Source organism: Orycteropus afer, unplaced genomic scaffold (assembly GCF_000298275.1).
Source record: "Orycteropus afer afer isolate SDZICR_OR568_19922 unplaced genomic scaffold, OryAfe1.0 scaffold00052, whole genome shotgun sequence".
Lineage (NCBI taxonomy): Eukaryota > Metazoa > Chordata > Mammalia > Tubulidentata > Orycteropodidae > Orycteropus > Orycteropus afer.
Window position 1 is genome coordinate 9,649,671 of NW_006921639.1, and position 5,398 is coordinate 9,655,068.

Consider the following 5,398-nt stretch of genomic DNA (forward strand, 5'->3'; position numbering starts at 1 on the left):
AAGGAAGACCAAAGAAGAGTTGATGCTTTTGAGTTGTGGTGCTGGCAAAGAATGCTGAAAGTACCATGGACTGATAAAAGAACTAACAGATCTGTCCTGGAGGAAGTGCACCCGAAATGCTCCTTAGAAGCGAGAATGGCCAGACCTCGTCTAACCTACTTTGGTCATTCTCTGGAGAAGGATGTCATGCTTGGTAAGGTGGAGGGTCGACGAAAGAGGGGAAGGCCTTCAATGAGATGGATTGACACGGTGGCTGCAACGATGGGCTCAACTATAGCAGGAATCACGGAGCTGGCGCAGGATCGGACAGTGCTTTGTTCTGCTGTGCAAGGGGTCTGAAACGACTCAATGGCACCTAGCAACAACAAAAATAATATAAGTGTAATGCAGTAAGCCAGCCCCCAGACCAGCAGAAGGCAAGAATTTGCATGTGTGGAGTGCTCTGGGGGCAGACCACACTAAGCCAGCCCAGAGCAGCAAAAGGTAGGTATTTGCACCCCAGAGGCAGACTGGTCAAGTGAGCAGAGTGGGGGAGACCAGGAAATGAGCAGAGCAGTTAGGAACAGCTAAGGCAGACAAACCTGTCTGTCAGTTAGTCCTACTGTCCTGGCTTGAGTGTTGCTAGGAGGCTGGAGGCTACGCCACCAGTGTTTCAAAGGCCAGCAGGGTTACCCATCGTAGGCAGATTTCAGCAGAGCTTCCAGACTAAGACAAACTCAGAAGAAGGAAGAGGCCATCCACTTCTCAAACAATTGGCCAGTGAAAACCTTACAAACAGCAGTGAAACACTGTCTGATATTTTACGGGAAAACCTGATGAAGAGCCCTGAAACACTGTCCAATATTACGTCAGAAGATGAGCCCTTCAGGTCGGAAGGCACTCAAAATATGACTAGAGAAGAGCTGACTCCTCAAAGTAGAGCCGACCTTACTGATGTGGATAGAGTAAAGCTCTCAGGACCACGATATGGTGATATGGCACATCTCAAGATAAGAAGAAACAGCTACAAACATCCATTAATAATAGGAACATGGAATGTACAAAGTATGAATCTAGGGAAGTTAGAAGTTGTCAAAAATGAAATGGAATGCATAAAGGCGATACCCTAGGCTGAAATGAGCTGAAATGGACTGGTTTTGGCCATTTTCAACTAGACTATCATATGCTCTACTATGCCAGGAATGACAGTTTAAACAGGAATGGCATGGCATTCGTCATCACAAAGAATGTATCAAGATTCATCCTGAAGTACAATGCTGTCAGTGATAGGATAATATCCATACATCAATGAGAAGACCAGTTAATACTACTATTATCCAAACTTACGCACCAACCACCAAAGCCAAAGATGAGGAAACTAAAGATTTTTATCAATTTCTGCAGTCTGAAATTGACCGAACATATGATCAAGATGTGTTAATTATCACTGGTGACTGAAATGCAAAAGTAGGAAACAAAGAATCATCAGTAGTTGGAAAATATGGCCTTGGTGACAGAAATGACACTGGAAATTGCATGACAGAATTTTGCAAGATTGACAACTTATTCACTGCAAATACCTTTTTTCAACAACACAAAAGATGGCTATACACGTGGACCTCGCCAAACAGAGCACACAGAAATCAGATTGACTACATCTGCGGAAAGAGGCAATGGAGAAGCTCATTATCTTCAGCCAAAACAAGGCCAGGAGCTGACTGTGGAACAAACCATCAACTGCTCATATGCAAGTTCAAGTTGAAGCTGAAGACAATTAAAACAAGTCCACAAAAAAACAAAATATGACCTTGGTTATAAACCTCCTGAATTTAGAGACCATCTAAAGAGTAGATTGAACACCAAGGACCAAAAACCAGAGGAATTGTGGAAGGACATCAAGAACATCATCCATGAAGAAAGCAAAAGGTCATTAAAAAAACAGGGAAAGAAAAAAAGATGAAAATGGATGTCAGAAGAGACTCTGAAACTTCCCCTTGAATGGAGAGTAGCTAAAGCAAATGGAAGAATCAACAGGATAAAAGAGCTGAACAGATTTCAAAGAGCAGCTAAGAAGTCAAAGTCAATTATTATAATGAAATGTGCAGAAACCTGGAATTAGAAAAACAAAAGGGAAGAACATGCTCAGCATTTCTCAGACTGAAAGAACTGAAGAAGAAATTTAAGCCTCAAATTGCAACACTGAAAGATTCCATGGGCAGTATGTTGAATGATGCAGGAAACATCAAAAGAAGATGGATGGAATACACAGAGGCATAATACCAAAAAGAATTGGTAAATGATCATCCATTTCAGGAGGGGGCATATGATCAAGAACCAATGGTATTGAAGGAAGAAGTCAAAGCTGTACTGAAAGAATTGGTGGAAAACAAAGCTCCAGGAATTGATGGAATACCCACTGAGATGTTTCAACAAATGGAAACTGTGCTGGAGGCACTCACTGGACTATGCCAAGAGATTTAGAAGACAGCTACCTGGCCAACTGACTGGAAGAGATTCATGTTTGTACCCATTCCAAAGAAAGGTGATCCCACAGAAAGCGGAAAAGATCGAACAATATCACTGATATCACATGTAAGTAAAATCTTACTGAAGATAATTCAAAAACGGTTGCAGCAGTATGCTGACAGAAAACTTCTAGAAATGCAAGCTAGATTCAGAAGGAGATGTGAAGCAAGGGATATCATAGCTAATGTCAGATGGATCTTGGCTGAAAGCAAAGAATACCAGAATGATGTTTATTTTATTGACTATGCAAAAGCATTCGATTGTGTGGGCATCACAAATCATGGATTACATTGAGAAGAATAGGAATTCCACAACACTTGATTGTGTTCATTGGGAAACTGTATATAGACCAGGAGGCTGTCATTCAAACAAAACAAGGGGATACTACATAATTTAAAATCAGGAAGGGAGTGCATCAGGGTTGTACCCTTTCACCATACTTATTCAATCTGTATGCTGAGCAAATAATCTGAGAAGCTGGATTACATGAAGAAGAAGGTGGCATCAGGGTTGGAGGAAGGCTCATTAACAACCTGAGATAGGTAGGCAATAACTTTGCTTGCTGAAAGAGAGGATGACTTTGAGCACTTACTGAATAAGATTAAAGACTACAGTCTGCAGTATGGATTACACCTCAATATAAAGAAAACAAAAATCCTCACAAATGGACCAATAAGCAGCATCACAATGAATGAAGAAAAGACTGAAGTTGTCAAAGACTTCATATTACTTGGTTCTACAATCAACATCAATGGAAGGAGCAGTGTACCTTGTGTACCACGGAAGTGTACCACAGAAGTGTACCATGGAAGGAGACATTAAAAGACATATTGCTTTGGGCAAATCTGTTGCAAAAGACCTCTTTCAAGTACTGAAAAGCAAAGATATCTCCTTGAAGACTAAGATGCACCTACCCAAGCCCTGGTATTTTCAATCACCTCATATGCATATGAGCGCTGGACAATGAATAAAGAAGACCAAAGAAGAGTTGATGCTTTTGAATTATGGTGTTGGCAAAGAATGCTGAAAGTACCATGGACTGCTGAAAGAACTAAAAAATTTGTTCTGGAAGAAGTACAGCCAGAATGCTCATTGGAATGAGAACAGCCAGACTTTGTCTCACCTACTTTGATCACATCAGAAGGGACCATTCTCTGAAGGGTTATCATGGCTTGGTAAAGTGGAGGGTCAACAAAAGAGGGGAAGGCCCTCAACAAGTTGGATTGACACAGTGACTGCAGAGATGGGCTCAGATATAGTAGGGATCGTGAGGCTAGCACAGGACTGAGCAGTGTTTCATTCCATTGTACATAAGGTCGCTGAGTCAGAGACACATGATGGCACATGACGATAACAACAAAATAATGTAAATAAGGTACACAGCACCTTGTGGGAGTGGGCCCACGCAAATGAAGTGTATGGAACTCTAAAGTGGGGATTGGTTGGTTTGTCATTCTGCTAGGCTTAAAATGAGCCCTCCTAGAAGCAGAAGAGGGAAACTTGCTGTCATCAAAAAGAGACAGAGGTGGAGTGGAGCACATCACTGGATTGAAGATCCCTATGCTGAACCTCCTTGGTAGAGAGATGGCAGAGACAACTAGCAGAGGAACCAAGAGGCATGAGGCAAAGCGGCAAGCTTGCAGGCCTATGGAGCAAGAAAGCTGAGTGCCTTTGGGCAGGAGGTTTGCTGGCAGAGTGGGTTGCACCTATCGGCAGAGCTAAAAGAACTTTGAAACACTTGCCTGACCATGACAAAGGATAGGCCAAGAGGTCAAGGGCCAAAGAAGCATGCCTAAGGGCATAGCAGAGGGGAGATTGACTTGATTGAAGAATTATATCCTGAGCATGTTCCTGAACCTGAACTGTAGCCTGTTACTTCCCTCATAAATCCCATAATCATAAGTATTGTCTATGAGTTCTGTGGGCCACTGCAACAAATTATTGAACCCAGCAGAGAAGTAATGAGCACCATGGGAGTGATGGTCGGTGTCAGAATTGGTAAAATGGCTGGAAGGTGGTGGCATGTCTGGCCTCACAGAAATAAGGCTTGAACTGCTAATGGTGACTCTGTTTCCCCTTCATGAAGTCAGAGGAGTTCAGAAAATGCTGCCCCCATGTCCTTTTTACACAAGGGCTTGGCCATCAGCCAAGAAGCAGTGTGCAGAGGGAGCAGATCTGAAAGTAGATGAACTAGGAGGTCTGTTTTAATCATGATGAGCTGTGTGTATTAAACATTCAAATGGAGATACAGAGTACACAGCTAGAGCTGTGTTTGTCAAGAGTGCAGGAAGAGGAAGGAAAAGGACCAAGGACTGAGCTCTGGGACACTCCAATATTAAATGGTAGGAAGGAAAGAAGAAACCAGCAAATGAAAAGCAGCAAGCAAAGATCAAGAAGAAAAATTAAGAGACTGTTATGTCCTAAATAGCAAGTGAAGAAAGTAAGTCAGGAAAAAGGGATCAACAGTATCAAATGCCCCCTAGGTGGTACACTTCGCACTTGACTACAAATCTAAAGGTTGGCAGTTCAAACCCACCCAGTGGCACCAGAGAACAAAAGGCCTAATTATCTGCTAGAGTCTAAAGGAAGAGGAGAGTTCCTGGCTGGAGAGACAGATTGAAATATCCTGGCAAATGGTACATCCCCATAGAGATAAGATCAGTCAGAGACCAGGAAGAGTGAGAACAATAGAGGATCAAGAATGTATACATTGGGGAGGCGGGGCAAGATGGCGGACTAGGCAGAAGGATTGCACACACCCTCTTCAACAAAGAAAAGGGAAACCAATTAACACAGCCACAGAAGATAATCTTGGACCCCTGAGCCTTGAAGGAAAGGATGCAGAATTGGACTAACCCCAACTAGCAGAAGAATTTGCGTGAAAATACCAAAA